Source organism: Rhipicephalus microplus, chromosome 1 (genome assembly GCF_043290135.1).
Source record: "Rhipicephalus microplus isolate Deutch F79 chromosome 1, USDA_Rmic, whole genome shotgun sequence".
NCBI lineage: Eukaryota > Metazoa > Arthropoda > Arachnida > Ixodida > Ixodidae > Rhipicephalus > Rhipicephalus microplus.
The window spans coordinates 217,078,943-217,103,210 of record NC_134700.1 but is presented as its reverse complement, the minus strand read 5'-3'; positions in this window follow the sequence as shown (position 1 = coordinate 217,103,210).

Genomic DNA, 24,268 nt, shown 5'->3' with positions numbered 1-24,268 from the left:
ATCCGGCCGCCTCGCAAGATGGGCCATTCGTTTGCAAGAACATGTCTTCACCATCTCATACAAGACTGGCCGTCTACACGCTGATGCGGATTGCCTCTCCAGAATGCCGCTACCATCGACAGATTGTGAAGCCGATAACTTTGACCACCTTATCGCTTCTCTGTCGTCTGGCTTTCCCGATGCCGTGACTTTCGCCACTGTGCAGCGTAATGACCCAAGCTTAAAAGCTCTCTTCCCTGGAGCGAGAAATTCATTAGGTGAAGGCCGATTCTGCGTCCGAAATGGTCTTCTTTACCAGAGAAACTTGTCCACGACGGGCGCCCGCTTTCTGCTGGTTGTTCCTTCGTCCCTCCAAACGTCTGTTCTGCGTCTCACGCATGATGACCCCACCTCTGGCCATCTAGGCACCGCACGAACACTTAGTCGCACGAAAGAGCGGTTCTATTGGCCGAAAATGAGCAAAACAATTCAGAACTACGTGGCCAGTTGTACGCAGTGCCAGAGCCACAAGCAGCCCTCCTCGGGTCCAGTTGGTCACCTGCAACCGGTAAAGCCTCCCGGTTCCCCTTTTGAAAAGGTTGGCATTGACCTGATGGAACCATTTCCACGCTCCTCAAAAGGTAACCGGTGGATAATTGTATGCGCCGACTAGCTGACGCGGTACTGCGAGACGGCTGCCTTATGCTCCGCCACGGCAGTCCCGGTTTCGGAGTTCCTGTTGCATTCAGTCATCCTCCGACACGGACCTCCTCGCGTGATAATAAGTGACCGTGGACGACAATTTACCGCTGATATTGTCGAATCATTACTTCGTTTGTGTGCCTCCAAGTTCCGACACTCAACTGCATATCATCCGCAAACTAACGGTCTCACCGAACGCACAAACCAAACGCTGATCAACATGTTGTCAATGTACGTCGCCTCTGACCACAAAAACTGGGATGAAGTATTACCATTCGTCACGTACGCCTTCAACACGTCGAAACACGAAACGACAGGCTACAGCCCTTTCTATCTGCTCTACGCTCGCTCACCTCGACATACGCTGGACACTATCTTTCCTTTTGTCATCCATGACAATTTAACAATTGCGGAAACCTTGTGCCGTGCGGAAGAGACCCGTCGACTTGCCTGCTTACGTACACTGGCAGCGCAAGAGTCCTCCAAAAGTCGCTACGATAGTCAACACAGGCATGTAACCTATGCCCCCGGTGATCTAGTGTGGGTGTGGACCCGAATACGCAGACGTGGCTTGAGGCAAAAGCTACTGGCACATTATGCCGGTCCTTTTGTGATACTCCGTCGTGTCAGCGAGGTTAACTATGAAATTGCACGCGTCACCACTAGTGGCCGACGATCACGCAAGACAGAGGTGACGCATGTTGCCCGCCTGAAGCCGTTTACACGAAGGACGCAAGAATGACTCGCCCAGAGGGCTTCGTCTGAGAGAAGAGGAATGATACAAAGTATCACTACCAGGAAAAACAAGGGCAGCGTGGGCACAGAAGGAAGACGACGTTGCCTCCACTGCGATCCCCCTGAGTGGGTACGAGCCATGGCGGTGGAGATCATCATCATCATACGGTGATCGCGGACTCAGCGCCCAATAAATACCCCCATTAAGTTACCTTGCCTTGTGTAACAATAAATATATATATATATATATATATATATGACTTGCAGAGTAATGGCTCCCATGAGTCGGCGTTTCTCTTCCTATAATTGCCCTTAGAAGCCGGCAAGTGTGTGATCAATATTGAGCATGTGCCATCAGCCTCCGTGACACTTAAGGAGCTCGGCTGATACATCCGGGAGCTTCGCTGCCTTAAAAATGCGGTGCAGTGAAGATGAACGCCCACCGGCAACAGCGCGTTGGCAGAATTGCCGCCTACGCAGTTGCCGGTGTCGCCGAAAAACCGTTGTTATTCACGACAAAATTATCGACCTTATGGCTCGGCGTTAGCACGGTTAGCAACAGTAGCGCTGAATATCTTTTTAATTGTGTTGATTATTTACGCTGAATTTATTCTCTTCTTTTTCTCCTTTTTTGTATCTTTTGCGAGATAGGCCCTAATGTGAATATCTTTTTGTTAAAAGTCCGGGCCCATGCTCACAAAGTTGGCGCAGCTTGCACTATTGCCATTTTCAAATGGTTGTTTCGGAGTACTCTAGAGTGATCTCGCGGCGACATTGTGTTCGACTGATTGACAGGGAGCACGTGCCTCGCATTTGGCAGCTTCTTTCTAGTCGCTCTCCTGGCTCGTCGAGCACCCTGAGCTGCTCTGAGCCCTTTCGACGGAGCAGTGCGAGCGTTTCCGGTCAGGTGATATTAAGCAGTGTGGCGGCTATGGCGGTGTCATATCAAGTGATCGCGTCGTCAGTTATCTGCGCAGTTTTGTCAGTGTGTCTAACATAGCCCTTTTAAGCGATGAGCTATTGCTATCTCCTTTGTCAACCTACCCAGAGACCAGCGGCGAAAGGTACCACGGCGATGACGACGTAAACCGTGCCTGCGACCAGGAACTCGCCCAGCTGAGCATTCTCTTGTTGGCGGCTCGTTTCATCCGCACGTCAGCCATTTCGTTTGAGAGAATGGGAACCTTCGCCTTGACTTCGAAGCAGCCTTTACTAGAAAACGAAATTTTTTGCTGTAGGCACCTGGTTCCTATTGTTCCGGTTTTCGTCACGCAAAGAGTTTGCCTCAGAGTGCGAACCATACCGGATTTGTTTACCTCTGAGCTGGAGGTCAGAGGTGACCAGTCAAAGATACCAATAGCCGCACAAGGCTGAGTCACTGGTGGACTGTTGGTGGATTTGTGTGGTGAATTTATTATGTAACATGTATTATTGAACAGTGTATTTATCATTTATAAATAATATGGTATTGGTGAAGTGTTAACGTGGAATCCCTCGCTCATCATAGTTATTGCACACCGTGGTGGATGAAACGGCACTCGTGTTCTTCGAGCGGAGCTGAAGAGAAAGAATATGGTGAAGTTCAAGAGATTGCCTGCCGGATCGTGATGATGAAATTCACATGGCCAAGCACACTTGCTATACTGTAGTACACATGGTTATGATTTCTCTTTTTATATTGATATGTGGGGTTCAACGCCCCAAAACTACCATATAATTATGACAGACGCTGTAGTGGAGGGCTCCTGAAGCTATAAACACCTGGTGTTTTTTAACGTGCACACAAATCTGAGCACGCGGGCCTACAGCATTTTCGCCTTCATCGAAAAATGCAGCCGCCGCAGCCGGGATTCGATCCCACCACCTGCGGGTGAGGAGCCAAGTAACAGCCACTACGACACCGTGGCGGAGCCTTTCTATCTTTCTCTACGATCTTTTCGGGCCTGTTGATTTCTATCTCTGTGTCTCTCAGTATACTTCGATATCTGCCCTTCCGTCGTTTTCTCTCTTTCCTCCCATCCTTCTCTCTTTGTTTTCTTTCTATGTCATTATTTTGCTATAGCTATCTCTATAAGCCGATCTCTCAACTTCTTTTCTTTCCTTTTTCTTCCCTTTCTTGAAACCTATTGCTTAGTTTCTATTTTCCTTTTGCTGTTTCTCTCTCTCTGTGTAATCTTTCCCCCATTTTTCAAAAAATGGAGCCTCCCACATTCACTCTTTGACCACCTAATAAACGTTTTCTCTCTCTCTCTCTCTCTCCTCATAGTCTTCACACCTCCACCTCTCCACCTTCCTTCTCTTCCTCGCCCCCCCCTGCTGTATTATACTATACCAGGCTATGCTCTGCTCTCCCCGTGTGCCTGTATATCGGATGGGTTAAGACGGACTTCCTTTCTATCACGGGTATACACGGGTTTCAATGGAACTTCAGCAGAAATTTTGATTTCACTAAGAATTTTTCTCTTTTTTTCTATGTATTCTGTCTCCTTTTCTCTATTTCTTTCTCTCCGCCTATGTACTCGTTCTCTTACCGATGAAGCTATTGCATAATTTACCGTGCAAATGTGCGCACGTTTTCTGATAGCGAAGCAGAAGTGACAGAAGCAGAAAGTAATGAAGACAAGGGTGTGAATGGCGCGTACCGGTTCAAGAATATGACAGCATTTCTATCTACGACACATGACCAAACTCGACCTCAAAAGCTTTGCTGTGAAACGCCTTACGCTAAACATTTTCGCAGAGATTACTTTAATCAGCCACGATGTGGGACATATCATCCGTGAAGCTTGCGGACCAATGGGAAAAAGTACTTACGAAAAAAGAATTTCGGGAACTCAGCGTCTGGTTTCTTAATATTAGTGCCCCTGCTTTTGGGGTCCAACTGCTGTTTCGCTCATTTTCAAAGTCTTAGGTCTTGCGCTGGGTGCCAGGCCACGGTGACTGCATTTCGAATGGCATAAAGTCTAAGAACGCTTGTGGATACAGGTTAAAATATACATTGACTAATATTAGGAGCCCAAAATTGTTTGTCTAAATACTTGACTCTCTTTGAGTTTTGCAAAGAAATGCCCTAGTACCAATACTTGGTGAGGCGAATGAAATGAAACAATGAAAAAAGACAGAAAAGAAGTTTCGAGTTTCTTCATTCAAAGAATGCCCGCATTAGCATTTGAAAACATTCGCTATATGAACAATGTTGCCTCGTTATCCGAAATTCAATCTCAAGGCTGATCTTGACCAAACTTCAGGTTGCGTGTTTTGGGCGCTGTTATCGTCAGGGGATGCTTCGGTACACTGTTCCTAAGGCAATGTGAAGTGATGACCAATCGCATTATGCATACCGCCTTCAATTATGCCTAAACGGCATGGAGGGAATCATTAGAATGTGCAAGTAGCCGCGCGAATTCGTCACTTAAGAACTGGAGCCGAGTGGCAGCCCATAACGTTCCTTTTGACGGGAACCAAGTATGTTGTGCCGCAGGGAATGTAAAACGGTGACAAAGCTCGCCCGTGTGAATAGCAAAAGACCCTTCCAAAAAAAGGCCGTGGACAAATATGTTATCTCCATTAGTGCTTGGAGGCTGGGACCGCACCTGGTAAGAGCCTCATAGGTTAAAAAGAAAAAAAAAGGCTGCAAAGGTTGATAACAAATGACGAGGCAGGCATGCGCTCGCAATCGCTGAGAATAAACTCATAAATTTCGAGCTGCACAAGGCAGGGCTCACAAAAGAGACAGGACGGAAGGCACGACGCGCGGAATAGGGCGAAACCTCCATTCGCTGCAGCTTTCGCGTTGTCTGTCGCCGCTCGCGAAACGATGCCGATCGATCATTCACCTGATTAGAATATTCTTCGAAACGGGCCTCGCTGTTCCATCGGTGCCACCGTCGTCTTATTTGCGTCTTGGGGCGGAAAGAAGCGATGCTCAAAGGGGAGGCGGCAGAAGAATGACGTTTTACGGCGGCGTGACCCTTTGAGCGTGTCAGCGTGTACGTTTTCTTTACTTTTCTATTTTTTAACTCTTTCTGTTGTGTCCTCGGGGTATATATAGTTGACGCTGATTGCGAGCGCGCATAAATTGAGGAGGAGGTTATAGGCACTCATTCTTTAGCGAAACGTGCACACTTTCTTTCTCATTTTGATATTATATGTCTTACTTTCACTTACTTTCAAACGCAGCGAGATTGGAACACTTACAAAGACGTTCCATCGATAAACCACTTTGCTTCAGGAACGCTTCGTGCAAAAATAGCGCTCGCGTCGTATCGGCTCGAGATGACTTCAGCATTGGTGAGCAACGCGAAGCAATTTGCATAAGTTGTTGTCAATCCTTGTTTGTTTATTTCTTACTAACTTTTTTATTTGAATGCTTCGTCAGGAACGCATATCCTTGCAACGTATTTTTTGTTTGATAGTCGATGCCAGTTCGTTAATTCTGCCATGAAGTCACGGCCTTGTGATTACGGACTGACGTCACTTAAGAAAACTAAACGAATGCTTCAATCGCGGAATTGTATGGTAATCGTAATGTTAATTGATAAGCTTAAGACAACCCTTGAGGACCGTTCACGAGTATGCCGCATTTGCCTGTACCATTGCGTAGGCACCGTTAATCCGTCTTGGCGTCACATGCGAAACCTATATCACGGAGTACTGATATATGCCTAACAGACAGGACAACTCTGACTAAGATTGTGCACGCACTTCTATTATTGACGAGTTGCGAAAATGTCAGTAACACTGGAAAAAGCCCCGCAGTGTTCAAGCAACGCTGGGCTGAGCCGTCATTGTGCATAAAAACAAACGAAAAAGCACGCAAGAACACGCCACTTGTGCGAGTGAAAAGAATTGTGCACGGTAGATGGACGTTTCATTTCTATGTGAGCATTTTGTGTGATCCAGATTCTCCAGTGAGAGGTGACGTCCCCCGTTCTCGTGACTACCACATGAACCTCACTTTTACATTGGAGGAGCTCTAGGCGGCACTAACTCTCTACAGGTGTTCAACTTCTCCGGGTCCAGGTGGTATTCCGTACCGAGCCTTGTGCAACCTTGGGGAAGGTGCAAGGAGAGAACTGTTGAGCCTATACAACATCTCGTGGAAGGATGGCAATGTTCCTGACGACTAGAAAGTGAGCCACTTGGTACCCACCTTGAAGCAGGGCAAATACCCACTCAAACTCACCTCATACCGCCCAATAGCTCTGACCAGATGCGTAGGAAAGATAATGGAAATGATGATACTAGGCCGCCTGGAGTGTTATCTTGAGTACTACAACATTTATCCGAATTCCATGGCTGGTTTACGACGCGACCGCTCTTCCATTGACAGTGTCATTGATCTAGTCTCGTACGTTCAGCACGAACGATCCCGTAAGCGACTATCTACAGCTTTGTTATTAGATGTGAAAGGCGCGTATGTGAATGTACTACATGAAGCCATTTTGGATGCTGTTGCGGTGGTTGGCCTTGGTGGTCGAGTCTTTCGATGAATTTCGAGTTACCTGGCTGCAAGATCATTCTTTGTGTTTACAGAATATGGCCCAACTACGCGACGCTATACTTCCAGGGGTGTTCCTCAAGGCGGATTTCGTAGCCTGACGCTATTCAATCTTGCACTAATTGGCTTTGCTTAATACTTGCCAAGTACTATATAATTATCAATATACGCAGACGACATCCGTGTCTGGACTTCGGCAGTCACACGTCCTCCGATACGTTCCCGACTTCAAAGACCAGCAACTATGATTGCCAACTACTTGTTCAAACAAGGTCTCAGCATATCACCAGAAAAATGTGCGCTGGTGGCCTTCACTCGCAAAGCAATGACCCCTTATGCCATCTCAATTGTCGGGCGACGAATTTCTTACGCCAGAACCCACCGGTTTCTGGGCATCATTATTAATAGGGACCTCTGTTGGAGTCCGCACGTGGCCTTTATGAAGAAGCGCCTGACCGCTATTTTCCAATTGTTCAAGTTCCTGGCAGGAAAGACGTGGGGGATGTCAGTAGACGCAATGATGGAGCTCTACAGAGCCCTATTTCTCGGTTTCCTGAGATACAGCTTGCCCGTACTGAGCAATACCTGCAGGACCAATGTTAGTGTTCTACAGGCAGTGCAAGCCCAAGCACTCAGAGTGTGTCTTGTTCTGCCCAGATGTACGTCAACAGGGGCAACAATTGCAATTGCTGGTGACTATCCAATACAAACTCAAATTGCTGTAGAAGTCCTGAGAACGCACATTAGACACTTTGCAAGTGCTCCTTGCCATCACCTTGCACTGTTGCCTTCAGAGAGGCGCCAAGCATCGTTCGCTAAAATGATTGTGAAGTACAACGAGAAACTTCCCTCGGGCTTCACTCCTGCATGTAAATCATCGATACCCCCTTGGTGTCTCATTGGACCCACAGTGAATTTTAGTGTACCAGGGATCCGAGGGAAATCTGAGCTTTCATCGCCCGCGCTGAAGCAAATGTCCTTTCTTCTTTTGCACGAAAAATATTCAGACAGTGTACATATATATACCGATGGCTCCGCAAACAACCATGTGTTCGTCAGGTGCATTAGTTGTCCCAGCAAGACGTGTTACTATCAGCTTTAGGACTGGCCACTCCGCGGCATCTACAGCAGAGGAACTAGCTGCTTTGCGCGCTGCACTTTGTGTGGTCAATCGGAGACCACCGCAACAATGGTCGATATTTAGCGACTCAAAGGCTGCCCTACAATCTGTGCTCTTTGCCCTGCGTCGCGGGCCGTACGAACAGTTTGTTTTCGAAATTTGATGCCTTCTCCACACTTCACACGAAAAAGGGCATCATGTGACGTTAGTAGCTGCTAAGTTACTGCGGCGTCATAGGGAACACTCACGCCGATACTGCCGCGTGGGCAGCTCTTGAACACGAGAAGAAGCCATAACACTTTCGCGGACCGATGCAGCCAGTAATCTTCGATGACTTGCACGTGAAGTCATGTTTTCACTATGGTTTCCACCAAGCAACGAGACGAACCGTCAACACCCCCTGTCCTCTTTGATGGCTCTCCGCATGCCCACTGGGCTCGACCGAAGAGAAGCCACCCTTCTTCATCGCTAATGGCTAGGAGTGGCATTTACGAAATCTTATTCCTCTGTCATAGGAATGGCGGACAACGCTCTTTGCGATGCCTGTCACTGCGAAGAGACGCTCCACCACATCCTGTGTGACTGTCCGTTGTATGACATCCAGAGACAGTCACTGGCATTCGTTCTTGCGCGCATCGACAACAGCCAAATGTCTGTGGACACTATTCTTTCAAGTACCCGAGAGAAGACATTGCAACACAAGGCGACAAAAGCTCTGTTGAAATTCCTACGCGACACGGACTTGAACAAGCGGCTGTAACAGCACTGTCACATACCGCGAAACACAAGACTGGACTATGACTGAGTGTGCGCGTGTGTGCTGCCGAATGTACTGTGTTTATCTATCTTCCCTCCCTCCTCTCTATCTTTCATCTCACCGATCCCTCTCCCATGCGCTGGGTAGCAAACCGGCCAAATATAGGCTGGTCAACCTCCCTGCCATTCTTTTCCTCCTATTATCTTTTTCTTCCTTGTGTGATCCAAGTGCTATGCATGCCGGTTCAATCGCACGAGACAGCTCATGCACAATGGCGAGCATTGGCTGTTCTTTGTACATATGTACAGATGGTGCTGCGACATTTTTTCTTTTTTTTTTGCAACTCGTCTATTGCCGTTATGCCAGAAACTGCCTCTTGTTGCTGTTTCATGAAAAATTTTTATGAAACGTGCCACTTGTCAATAGCGCTTATCTCGACTGTCTCTCCTTACATTGTTGTCCTTTGTGTGCAGTTTAACAGTGCTTAATTATAAATCAGCAACGGGCTGGAAATTGAACTTTGTTGAACCGTAAATATAGCTCTGAGTTTTTTGTGTAAAACTTAGCACAAACTGTCGCTACGTAGACGAAAATGGGGAGTTTTTAAGACAGCATTATTACCGATTCGCACGCGATGGAGACACTTTATTTCATCTATCACTAGTGTGTTGAGAAAAAAAATGGCAGCATATCCACGAATTCAATGATGGAGAGTGGGGCGAAGCATCCGACCGTTTATTCGTTCTTGCTTCCGTCCGTCCATGTGTGCGTCTGTGTGGCCACCCGTGCGTCCATCCACCCGTCCCTGCGTGCGTCTGTTCGTGCGCCCGCACGTCCATCTGTGCGTCCGTCCCTGCGTTCTTCCATGCATCTGCTCCTGCGTCCCTCCATGTGTCCATTCATTCATGCAGCCATCCGCGCGTCCGTCAATGCATCTGTCTGTGTGTCCGTTCGTCCATTCAACACTCCAAGTACCACCATCTCGCATCTTTTCATCATATATTCCTCATATAGAAGCACCACCATCCAGAGGACATTCCAAGGACTGAACGAGAGGAGGCACACGCACACTTTCTTACGGCTTGCGCTTCGTGTCTACTTCTCACCTTTAACCAACTCGAGTTCATGGTATATGCTAGTTAACTTTATTTATGGCACTGCGGCTCCACGCCCGCTAAGCCGTTCTAAAACCAAGGAGGTTACGCCCGGCTAGTATAACGTAGCAACCCTTTCTTGTCAGATAGTGCTCAATATAGATGCCAACGGCTGCTAATGGGGAATGAGAGACAGGAGAATTCAGCTTTTAGTTAACGCGCACCCTGCGAATTTTCATTGTTCAACAACGCACAGAAGAAATCTCCCACCGGCACCACCTTCGAGGTCAAATGTAAGACTGGTTACACACTACTACTACTACTACGACTACAAGGAATTAATGGGCGCCGCTATAAGGAGTGTCGCCCCTGATATACTGGCATGAGAAGTGGAACAGGTACATACATATTTAAGAAGGGTAAGAGCGCACTGAATACGAATACACAAAGAAATGACACACACACAGCGCTATACCAAGCTTTGCTTGCAGAAACAACGCTACTTGTTTTTGCCAAGTGTCGCGTTCAGAGATTATAACGCTGAATGGCACATCTACTTTATGTGTCTTTGCCGTGAAAACCACTGCTAAACAATCGTGCGTTTCCTTCTCAATACTCAAGAAAGACTGTTTACAGCTGCGAGGACATCCCAGTCTTCGGCTCGGTGGCTAGCTTACAAATCTGCAGCTGCTACCTACTTAAGTGAACTAAAAGTAGCTAAATTTATCTTTTTTAACAGAACCTTACCATCAGTGCTGCGAAAAAATCCCAAACAATTTTGAAACATTGTACGAGGTAACAAGCATAGCAACCTGTCTTTAATATCCCAAGGTAATGTAATTCCGAATCATCAGTGTGCATGTTTACTTAACCGTACTTTTGCTGAAACTTTCTCTGAACCATCCAGTAGTAATGACATACTTCCTGCAAAGCCGTTTAATTTTCCCTCAATGGACATCATTGTCATTAGTTCGGAAGGAATACAGTCCATCATCAATAAACTAAAGATTTCATCTTCATGCGGCTGCGATGGTATCACCACAAAATTCTTAAAAAACACGGCAGAGTATTCTTCTCTAATCCTTGGACGAATATTCACACAGTCTCTTCTTATGGCAGTGCTTCCTAACGACTGGTTAATTAATAGGGTGGTACCTTTACATAAGTCCGGAACAACCCACGATTCAGGTAACTTTCGTCCCATCTCTCTCACATCAGTACCATGTAAAATTCTAGAACATGTCATTTACTATCACCTTATCAAGTTTCTTCAAGACAATGATTTCTTTACACCCGCTCAGCATGGCTTCCGAAAACAGTATTCGTGTGAAACACAGCTTCTACTTTTTGCTAATGACTTACACATACCCCTTGACTCAGGAACAATATCTGACTGCATCTTTCTAGATTTCAACAAAGCCTTTGATAAAGTAACACACTCCCTACTACTACATAAACTAAGCCTATTGAACATTGACTCATATGTGCTCGCTTGGATCCGTAGCTTTCTTACTAACCGCTCCCAATACGTATCGGCTAATAATTTCGACTCGTCTACTACACCAGTTCGCTCCGGAGTACCACAGGGGTCTGTCCTTGGGCCATTGCTGTTCCTAATTTACATAAACGACTTGCCTAACAATATTTCTTCAACAATGCGCCTATTCGTGGATGATTGTGTAATTTATCGCCAAATATCTAATAATAATGACATCACTACCCTCCAAACAGATTTCACTAACGTGCTTAACTGGTGTAAATTATGGCAAATGGAATTAAATGTTTCGAAGTGCAAGTCTATGCGCATATCGCGTAATACTACCGCATGTCCAAATTACTTCCTTAACAGCACCGTACTCGATCCCGTCCCCTCTTATAAATACCTTGGTGTCCATATTACTAACATCTTATCTTGGAAACATCATATCAACTCTGTCACATATAAGACAAACCGGGTTCTAGGATTCATGCGAAGAAACTTTGACATGGCACCTGTTGATTTAAAAAAGCTTCTTTACATTACGTACGTTCGTCCGCATTTGGAATACGCGTCATGGATGTAGGACCCTGGTAATATCACTTTAGTTAATGAACTTGAGAGCATTCAGAATCGCGCTGTTAGAATTATATTATCAGATTATCGCCGTACCGCTAGCGTAACAAACATGAAGTCAATTATTAACATTCCTCTACTCGCTACACGCCGTAAGATATCCCGTCTCGTACTCTTCCACAAAATTTACAACTCCCTTCTGCGTTCACTTTTAATAACCCCACCGTCATACATTTCAACTCGTACTGACCATGCGCAGAAAGTGGCTGTTCCTCGCTTCAAGACATCAACATATTCCCACTCATTCCTGCCTAAAACTTGCAAGGATTGGAACCACCTCCCACAATCAGTTGCATCCATTACCTCGCCTTGCAGTTTTAAAACATCGCTCGATAACATGCTTGGTGTTGGAAATGTAAACGTTTGATTTTGTTGTTAGTTTTTTGTATAATCTACTGGCTGCATAACATAGTTGCAGTTGATAATAGTTGCTTTCCAGTGTTTAATAATGTTCTAGTGTCTTGTCTATGTATTCTTTCCTTTAACATTGTTCGTCAGTGCCCGCTCCCCTCTGCAATGCTGTAAAGCCCTGAGGATACAATAAATAAATAAATAAATAAATAAAATTGATCTAGCTTCCACTTGGCGACACTTTGCAAAAACAAGTAGCATTGTTTCTGCAAGCAAAGCTTGGTATAGCGTAATATGTGTGTGTGTGTGTGTGTGTGTGTGTGTGTGTGTGTGTGTGTGTGTGTGTGTGTGTGTGTGTGTGTGTGTGTGTGTGTATTCGTATTCAGTGCGCTCTTACACTTCTTAAACATGGAATACCAACATGCCCACCTTTCCACTTTGGTGAGCTACATACAGAACGCCCCAGTTGTGCATCGACGTGATACGTTTCTGTCGGTGCCAGCTGTACTTAAACTAAGTTCTGGCACGGTGCACAAAGCTCATTCCAGCGTAAAAATGGTAAGTTTACGTCGAGGTAATGCGTAGCGACCACAAGTTTGACAAAGCTCTTGAATAAAGTACTACCATGTAGAAATAACTTGGCGCGCATAGGCACGCATAGCGCACCGGGAGCATCATTCAATCAATCAATCAATCAATCAACTTTATTTTGTTCATTTCAAAATAGACAGAGGAGTGGTGAATAAAAGCTGTCTTTTGGCAGCTTGACGACTAAGTAATTCGGTGAATGTACATGCAATACCCAAACCGCGTGCAGAATCCTGTTTCGCAAGTGTAAATGGGCGGCAAGCTTAAGATGTCTGGTACAGAATTGTGCATTTAAGAGTAAACGAAATCAGGTCTTAGTAGTATTCGGGTTGATCCTGGAAAGAAAAAATCATCGCTGAGCTTTAGTTTCATATTTTTTCCACGTGCCGTTCGTAATTTTTTAATCAACCTTTTCTACACATCTTATAGTTTTAATTCCTGACACTGACTCATTTTATGGTTAAATATCTTCTGTTGATGTCATAAGACGAATCTTTAGCGCGTGCGAACTGTAGACAATCTTTGGAATTGGTGAGCAGTTCCTTGAAAAGGAGCTAACGCGTGCAGCTTTAAACATTCTCAACTGTGCGTTCACATGCAGAACATCCCTTTTAAATTCGAAGGATTTTTTAGTGAACTTCGGCGACTTTGAGCGTATCTATCTATCTATTTATCTATCCGCCTACGACTTTTAGCTCTCCTGACCATTTCGATAATGATATCGATACCGAACTTGGTATGGCATAACACGACTGTATGAAGAACATATTTTACTAGTCACAACATGAAAATTATGATACGTATGATTTACATTCCATGGTCCTGCCGCTCTTACGGTGGTTTCGTTCACATGGCATGTTGCAGAACTGGTATGTTATGACATGATTGCATCGCGAGATGCAAACACAAGCATCAGACCGTAACATGAAAATCATGACTTGCGTGTCATGTAACAACATGACTACATGCCACGCTCATCATACGCTCACGGCCGTTTCGCTAGCGTCACATATACCAAATTTCGTAGTACGGTACGGGAATGCATGACAAAGGTATGTGACTGGTGCAAACTTGATAATCATAACTAGATGCCCTGTCGTGTAACATTATGACTAAATACCACGCTCATGATGCGCTGGTTGCCGTTCCGCTAGGTTCACTTATGACAAATTTGGTATTACGGGACGTGAATGGATTAGGAAGGTATAGTACTGGTGCAAACATGATAAACATGAGATGCATGTCATGTAACAACATGACTACATGCTACGCTCATGATGCGCTCGCGGTCATTTCGCTAGCTTCACATGTACTAAACTCGGTATTACGCGAGGCGAATCGACGACATAGGTAAATGGCACATCCAAACAAAATAATCACGACATGATGCGTGTCATGTAACAACATAACTACATGCCACACTCATGATGCGCTCATGGCCACTTCGCTAGCTTCGCATATGCCAAATTTGGTATTACGTGACGTCAATGGATGACGAAGGTACGTGACTGGTGCAAACATGAGAATCATGATATGCGTGCCTTGTGAGAACATATCTACATGCCACAGTAAAGGCGCCCCTGCATTTCGACGTGACGCGGTGCGCGTGTTCGCCGGCGTTCATTTCGTTGCGTCACGCCGGCGTTGTCACGCCAGGCGCCGGTCCTACTATACGCGCAGACGCGCACCGTGCTGCGTTGTTTTGACGCATGCGCGTTTCAGCGTGTCCAACGTCCCTCCGTCACGAAAAGAGGGAGACGCAGTGTTGTCTGGGTAACGCATCGGCATGAAACAGCATGTCGCATTTGGCGCCGGTTGCCATCAGGTCGCGCCAACGGACGCTGGTCGCGCCTGGCGTCAGACTATGGAGTGCTCGCGTTTCCCTAACGTAGCGTCGCTGTGCGCAGCATGCGCGCGCGTGAACGCTACATTGGAGTATATTGGGCCCTTCATGATGCGCTCGCGGCCATTTTGCTAGCTCCACATATACCAATTTGGTGTTATGTGACATCAATGGATGGCGAAATACATGACTGGTGCAAACGTGATAATCCTGACACGCGTGTCATGTAAGAACATGACAACATACCACGCTCATAGCGTGCTCGCGGGCGTTTCGCTAGCTCCACGTGTACTAAGTTTGGTATCACGTGGCGTGAATAGGTGACAAAGATAAACGACACATCAAAGCATGATAATCATGACATGGAAGTCATGTACGGCATCATTTACCTCCACCTCGTAACGTTGGGCTGATTTTAAAGTGACATATCAACCTTTCCCATTCATGCTTCGAATATCATCGATTCCCACTGTACGTGGGATCTGCCAACTTTTTTTTCTTGAGACACAATTCATAATTCATTTGCGGTGGATAACAGATAACTAACACAGCTTCAACCCGCCACAACGTGGGTCTCAAACTCGTGTCAGCTGTTGTGGGCCGCAATTACCGAATGTTGCTGGGCCGGGGCAGTGAATATGGCAGGAATAAAAGGGGCAGGCAGAGAGAGATAACACTTGTCAAAACGCCTATCCCGAAATATCATACATGGGTCCTTTGTGAAGAGGATTTTACGTCAGGTTTTGAAATAACGTAACGCTGCTGACTTGCACAATGAGTAACATCTCGGCCAACGATTCTCAAATATAGATTTCGTTCTATGGCACAGTGACCTTTCCACTCATGGTGACCAAGCTCAGGGGAAAAAAACATGCTTGACAGCTGTCCCGTTTCTGTAGCTTACACGAACGAAGCAATAATAATTACAATATCCAAAAATAATTGGACAACTATTAGGGGCGAAGCTCCTTATGGCGTGGCTTGGGCGTCCCTCGTATGTAACCACCAGTGGCACATACCCGAAATAGGTACAACACTTGACCTCCAAGGTGGTGCCAGTGAGAAATTTCTTCTGTGCGTTGTTTAACAATAAAAAATAGTGCTCAATGTACATGCCAATGGCTGCTAATGGGGAATGAGAGACATGAGCATTCGGCTTTTAGTCAACGCGCACGCTGCGATCCCCATTAGCAGCCATTGGCATGTACATTGAGCACTATCGGACAAGAAAGGGATGCTACATTATACTCGCTGAGTGTAACCTCCTTAGCTTTAGAAAGGTTTAGCGAGCGTTGGGCCGCAGTGCCATGAATACAATGAACTTGTATATACCATGAATGAAGTCAAGGTGGTTAAAAATGAGAAGTAGATACGAAACGCAAGCCGTAAGAAAGTAAAAGCCGAATTCTCCTGTCTCTCATTTCTCATTAGCAGCCATTGGCATGTAAATTGAGCCCTATCTGATAGGGAAAGGTTGCTACGTTATACTCGCTGGGCGTAACCTCCTTGGTTTTCGAAAGGTTTAGCGAGCGTTTGGTCGCAGTGCCATGAATACAGTGAACTAGAATATACCATGAACTCGAGGTGGTTAAAGGTGGGAAGTGGACCCAAAGCGCAGGCCGTAAGAAAGTGTGCGTGTGCCACCTCTCGTTTAGTCCTTGGAATGTCCGCTGGATGGCGGTGCTTCTATGTGGGGAATATATGATAAAAAGATGCGAGATTGTGGGACTTGGAGTGTTGAATAGATGAACGAACGGACACACAAACAGATGCATGGATGGACGCATTAACGGACGCAGGGGCGGATGCATGAAAGAACGCAGGGACGGGCGCACAAACAGACGCATGGACGGTCACACAGACGGACGCGTGGACGGACGAATGCTTCGCCCCACTCTCCATCATTCACTCCGTGGATATGCTGCCATTTTTTATCGAAGTAACGAAACATTGTTCCACGTGAAGCCGCGGGCTCCCAGTGTAAGTCCCAAAGGCCGCGTATTTCAGACCCCTGCTCTAAGGCATGCGTATATGAACATAAGACATGTCGTGTTGCTTTTAAAGCGTTTGCGTTCCTGCGTTACTTGCTCTACTATTATTTATATTACGGCTGTGCTGATGTGACGTAATTGGTAAAATGATCACTATATAGTTAATTCTACGTCAATATATATTTGCGTGCCTCCTCCGTCTCTTCTTGTACGTAATTATTCGTGAACGAGAGCTGGATGTTTATCGGTGCCGTCCTGCCTACACTGTTTACCCGGACACGACAGGCACTGCATTGCAGAAGTTCTGTTGACTAGTGCTGGCTACTTCTGGCTAACTATGAGTTTGTTGTTGGCTATTATCAGTCTACAATTGCTTAATGTCAACCCTGCGCTGGTATGTTGCCTTCATTCAATCGCAGGTGAACTCCTATATTATCTAACAATTTTATACGTTATCGCAATCTTTAAGCAACATCTCTTAATGCAGAATTCATAGCCCATTTCATGCGATCACAGAAGTGGGTAATCACGCGCATTCTGAACGAAGATATGAAAACGGAGAATATTTCATATGCTGTAGCATGTACAAAGTCGGTGATCTGAATAGGTCCTGGTCTAATTTTTTTAAATTCATTGTTTCAGTTTAGCTCTTTATAAACTCTACGAGACCGATCATATAGGTGATTTTATCTCTTTAATAAGTGCTTAACGCTGACTCTGTTTAATACAAACAATTCTTTTTTGTAAGCATTGTAGCATGCCTGAAAAAGCAGAGAGTATTATTCTTACTGTCTGCTTTCATTTGTCGGCCACTGAGGTCGTTAAAGACTCTGAGTAAACACAGTAGCAGCAGAGTAGCACCTGTGCTGTGTCTAATAACGTACCACTTTCAACCAACTTTATCTAATTGATTTCAGACCTAGCAATATGTCGTTGCGTAATCCTTGCTAATTAGGAGAAATGATGCCACAGGCTTCCTGATGGAAAGAAAGCACCGTTTAAAGCCTCTGTGCCGGCTCGTAACTAATATTGAGGTCAACCCTTAATTATTTTTGAATGGTTACAATGCGCTGGCTTGCGTATGTTGTCCCGTACAAACTCACGCCGTTCCTCAGTGTTTGCTCTCGCTCGATATCACCTTTTTACGCCTACACTGCCCGGTGCGTTAAGCCAAAGTCTCGCTATATTGTTTATAAGTAATCGTGGCGCTGTATATTGCCACGCATCATCATCATCATCATCATCATCAGCCTGTCTACGTCCACTGCAGGACAAAGGCTTCTCCCATGTTCCGCCAGTTAACCCGGTCCTGTGCTTGCTGTTGCCAATTTATACCCGCAAACTTCTTAATCTCATCTGCCCACCTAACCTTCTGTCTCCCCCTACCCCGCTTCCCTTCTCTGGGAATCCAGTTGGTGACCCTTAATGACCAGCGGTTATCCTGTCTACGTGCTACATGCCCGGCCAATGTCCATTTCCTCTTCTTTATTGCAGCTATGATATCCTTAACTCCTGTTTGTCCCCTAATCCACTCTGCTCTCTTCTTGTCTCTTAAGGTTACACCTACCATTTTTCTTTCCATTGCTCGCTGCGTCGTCCTCAATTTAAGTTGAACCCTCTTCGTGAGTCTCCAGGTTTCTGCTCCGTAGCTAAGTACCGGCAAGGTACAGCTGTTATATACCTTCCTCTTGAGGGACAGTGGCAATCTACTTGTCATAATTTGAGAGTGCCTGCCAAATGTGCTCCACCCCATTCTTATTCTTCTAGTTACTTCAATCTCGTGGTTAGGCTCTGCGGTTATTACCTGCCCTAAGTAGACATAGTCTTTTACAACTTCAAGTGCACTATTACCTATCGCAAAGCGCTGCTCCTTTCCGAGGTTGTTGTACATTACCTTCGTTTTCTGCAGATTAATTTTAAGACCCACCTTTCTGCTCTCCTTGTCTAACTCCGTAATCATGAGTTGCAATTCGTCCCCTGAGTTACTCAGCAATGCAATGTCATCGGCGAAGCGCAGGTTACTGAGGTACTCTCCATTAACTCTTATCCCTAACTGTTCCCATTCTAGGCTTCTGAAAACGTCCTGTAAGCACGCAGTGAATAGCATTGGGGAGATTGTGTCCCCCTGCCTTACACCCTTCTTTATTGGTATTCTGTTGCTTTTTTTATGAAGCACTATGATAGCAGTTGATCCCCTGTAGATTTCTTCCAGAATGTTTATATATATTTCATCTACGCCCTGATTCCGCAGTGTCTGCATGACGGCTGATATTTCTACTGAATCAAACGTCTTCTCGTAATCTATGAAGGCTATGTATAGTGGTTGGTTATACTCTGAGCATTTCTCTATTACTTGATTGATAGTATGAATGTGGTCAATTGTTGAGTAGCCTGTTCTAAATCCTGCTTGTTCCTTTGGTTGATTGAATTCTAATGTTTTCTTTACTCTGCTAGCAATTACCTTTGTAAATAGCTTGTATACTACAGAGAGCAAGCTGATCAGCCTGTAATTCTTCAAGTCCTTGTCATCTCCTTTCTTATGTATTAAGATGATGTTAGCGTTCTTCCAAGACTCTGGTACTTTTCCCGTCAGGAGACACCTCGTAAAAAGAGTGGCTAGTTTTTCTAACACAATCTGTCCTCCATCTTTCAGCAGATCTGATGTTACTTGATCCTCACCAGCAGCTTTGCCTCTGTGCATGCTCTCCAAAGCTTTTCTGACTTCTTCTATCATTACTGGTGGGGTGTAATCTGGGTTACTGCTAGTTCTTATAGTATTAAGGTCGTGGTTGTCTCGGCTACTGTACAGATCTCTGTAAAACTCCTCCGCTATTTTAACTATCCTATCCATATTGGTAGTTAATTTGCCTTCTTTGTCCCTTAGTGCATACATCCGCCTTTTGCCTATCCCAAGTTTCCTCTTCACTGCTTTGACGCTTCCTCCGTTTTTCAGAGCGTGCTCAATTCTCTCCATGTTATACCTTCTTACATCGCATACTTTACGTCTATTAATCAGCTTCGAAAGCTCTGCCAGTTCTATTTTGTCTGTTGTACTTGACACTTTCATGATTTGACGCTTTTTAATTAGGTTCTTCGTTACATGGGAAAGCTTGCCGGTGTCCTGTCTAGCTACCCTGCCTCCAACTTCCACTGCACACTCCGTGATGATACTCGTCAGATTATCATTCATTGTATCTACGCTAAGGTTGGTTTCCTCGCTAAGAGCAGAGTACCTGTTCTGCAGTGACACTCTGAATTCCTTTACTTTCCCTCTCAGTGCTAGCTCATTGATTTGCTTCTTGCGTATCAGTTTCTGTCGTTCCTTCTTCAAGTCTAGGCGGATTCGAGCCCGTACCATTCTATGGTCACTGCATCTTACCTTGCCAACCACTTCCACATCCTGCACGACTCCTGGGTGTGCAGTCATTATAAAGTCTATTTCGTTCTTATTTACGCCATTAGGGCTCCTCCATGTCCGCTTGCGGTTTTCTCGTTTTCGGTAGAAGGTATTCAAAATACGCAGATTATTGCGTTCTGCGAATTCTACTAGTAGCTCTCCTCTGGCGTTTCTAGTGCCGATGCCATAATCTCCTACTGCCTGGTCTCCAGCCTGCTTCTTCCCTACCTTTGCATTAAAGTCGCCCATTACTATAGTATACTGCGTTTTCACCTTACTCATTGCCGATTCCACGTCTTCATAGAAGCTTTCAACTGAAGCGTCATCATGGCTGGATGTAGGCGCGTAAGCCTGTACTACCTTCATTTTGTATCTTTTATTCAGTTTAATTACAATGCCTACCACCCTTTCATTAATGCTATAGTAATCCTCTATGTTGCCAGCTATGTTTCTGTGAATTAGGAACCCTACTCCCAGTTCTCTTCTGCCTGCCAAGCCCCGATAGCAAATGACGTGCCCATTCTGTAGCACAGTATAGGCCTCATCTGTCCTCCTAACCTCACTCAGCCCTATTATATCCCATTTATAGCCTTCTAGCTCCTCGAATAATACAGCTAGACTTCCCTCACTAGATAACGTTCTAACGTTAAACGTTGTTAAGTTCAAGTTCCAATGGTGGCCTGTCCGTATCCAGAGATTCCTAGTACCCTCTGCTGCTTTGCAGATCTGACCGCCGCCGTGGTCAGTTGCTCCGCAGCTGGTGGGGACTGAGGGCCGTGAGTTAATTGACGAATGCCTACGGGAGGGTGTGGACAGATACTGCACCAGGGTGGCCAATCCTTCTCTGGTGAGATCATCGGTGCGTACCGGCTTTAAGCCGGTACGATCAGACAGTAGTGGGAATGCTCCATGCATGTCTTCCTTATTGTTGTTCAGCAGCGTTGGCGGCCACCCACCACGGAGCCCAACGAGGGGACGCTACAAGGTTACAAATGCTGAAACCTGCAGACGCCAGCCGTACAACGCTACTATAACCCAATGCGCCTAGACCAAGGTAGGCTATTTGCACCGGGTTAACCCTAGCTTCCAGGAAGTTTGGAAGTAAACGGAAGAGAGTAGAAGACAGGACAGATAAATAGTAAGAGATAAAGACGAAGATGTAGGGAGAGAGAGATAAGAAAAGGCGACTGCCGATTCCCCTGGGTGGGTCAGCTCAGGGGTGCCGTCTACGTGAAGCCGGGGCCAAAGGGGTGTGTTGCCTCTGCCGGGGGGCCTTAACGGTCCAATCACCCAGCGTCGGCTCAACCCCCAGGATCCCCTTTTCCTCGGACACGGCAAAGCCACGCACGGCTAGGCGTGGGAGGGAGTCGAAACTCCCCCGTTAGCTCGGGTTCGTGGTGTCGCTACACACCAAACGCCTACTTGCGCAGGCGCCCCTGCGGTCCTCGTTAATTCGACACCCGTTAATTCGGAAATTCGGATAATTCGGACGGCTCTATTGGTCCCGGCCAAAGTGCATGTTAATCTATTTGACCAAACCTTTGTTCTTTCGTCAGAATTCGGCTCCGCACCGCTTAATTTGGACAAATGTTGACGGCTGCTGCTACAGAAAAGTGTGATAAAGAAAGCAGCACTGGCACCACTGGAGTGAAACCGAAACCTGAGTGGCATCGCCATCATCATCAACTAGTGGGGGCGATCCCAGCGTCACCGAACGTCGGCGTCTTCTTTCTTCTCCACTCAGCGCCTCTGACACCATTTTCCCTTGTGTTGTCGTGTTGGAACCATCTCTTCTTGCGGAGTTCTCTTTTTCTTCCATTGTGACCGTATTTGCATGCCATTACCATCGTGCGCTACAGTGATGGCAACGCCGAAAAAGCGGCAGAACTAAGACACGAAGAACTTGGCGACTAAAGTGGAAATTTTGGAAGCACTGAAAAACGGTGAATCGCGACAGCAGGTTATGACCAAGTACAACGTGAAGCGGAGCACGTTGGGAACGTACGTGAAAAATGAACAACAGATTCGACAATCCTTTGAAAGCGAGAAGTTTCATGCCTCTAGAAAGCGGTTGCGAACCGCAGCTCATCCCCAGCTCGAAGAAGCTTTGCTCCGGTGGATTACTGACTGTCGCAACGCGCATCTGCCTTTGAGCGGACCTCTCATCATGGGGCAAAGTGAGAAGTACGCTGCAATGATGAACATTGAATCGTTCAAAGCATCAGAAGGGTGGTTTGCGAGGTTTCGAGAGAGACACGAACTTGTCTTCAGGAGTGTGTGCGGCGAAAAGGCCAGAGTTGACGAAAGCGTGACCACTGAGTGGAGAAATGAGAAGCTGCTGGAGCACATCGCCACATATGAACCACGTGACGTGTTCAATGCAGATGAAACTGCTCTATTTTTCAGAGCTCTGCCCGAGAAGACGGTGACTTTTAAAGGGGACGCGTGCATTGGTGGCAAGAAGTGCAAGCAAAAAATAACTGTGCTTCTTGCCTCCAATATGACTGGCACGGAGCGCTTGCCACTACTTGTCGTCGGGAAGGCGCTTAAAGCACGTTATACAGACTCCCTCAGTGTGGTAACGGCTCTGCACAGTCTTTAAAAACAAAAAACCCTGTCCTTGTCTGAATTTACTCCATTTTTTGCCCACTCTACACACTCAACCAACATGTTGTAGTGTGCTGGGTGCCAGGGCACTGTGAGATCCAAGGCAACGTGAGGGCGGATCAGCTCGCTGCATCCGTCCACAATAACACTGCCCCTACACCCATATCAATCCCGGTCCTTGATCTGAAGCCGTCTCTCAAACGAAACTTCAGGGACTACTGGCAGAGCAAGTGGGATAAACACACACAAAACGAACTACACGTTAAGAAGCCACACCTTGGCCATTGGCCACCAGTATCAAAATCTCGTCTAACAGAGGTAACACTAACAATACTCAGGATAGGACACACATACACGACACACACACATCTTTTGTCCGGTGGTGATCCATCACTGTGTGACAATTGTGGTGAGGCATTGACAGTTCTTCACGTTTTAATCCAATGTAAACAGTTAGACACTCTAAGAAGACAACACTTTCCATTAGCCTACCGACAACATATACCATTACACCCCGCAATGTTTGTCGGTAGGGAACCACTTTTCACCCATAAATCATTGTTAGCTTTTTAAGAGATGTCAATTTTTACTATGTAATATACCCAGGCATTGCGTAGCTTGACCTCTCAAGAGAGGTTGCTGCTGCAGTGATTACATTTAAGAGCACTTGCCTCGCAGCCCTTGGACGCAAGGGCGCTGATGAGGCACGTGTGCTAGTGCAAAATATTTTTACAAGTTTTTATTATCAAAATCTTTGTCACCCCTTTTAATATGCATATCACGCCACTGTCATGATCTTAATACCTATGTTTTTACCCGCATTATCGCGAGGAATTTTAAGGCCCCTATACAGCCACGCAACATATCATTGTCTCATCTCTACTCATCGAAATGGCGCTCTTTGGCCATCAACTGGCCCTTGCGCCACAAAGCATCACACATCATCATCATCATCATCATCATCTCCACATGTATGCCAATTCTCCACATGCCCAGATATTTGTATATATCTGTTATCTTTAGCGCGACCTCCTGTATCCTAAGCTCACTACCTTCATTATCATTATAAATCATGACTGCTGATTTTTACTTACTGAATCTGAAATCTAACCTATCTCACTTATTACCGCAGATGTCCATCAATCTTTGCAAATCTTCCTTGTTGTCGGCCATTAGCACTATATCATCTGCGTATATCAATGCTGGTAGTGCCTGTTCAATGAGTTTTCCTTGTTTGACCAAAGGGAGGTTGAAGCCAAGTCCACTTCCCTCTAAATAGGCCTCTAATGTTTGTAGGTACATCATGAATAACAAGGGTGACAGAGGACACGCCTGCCTAAGCCTCCGTTTTACCTCTGCAGGCTTGGGTACCTGTTTTTGCCACTTTATAACTGCCTTGTTACCATGACATCATTAATAGTCTCTTGATCGGTCAGGAGACCACTCGTGGCGACACCATGATCAATCGCAATGTAGTCCTAAAAGGTCACA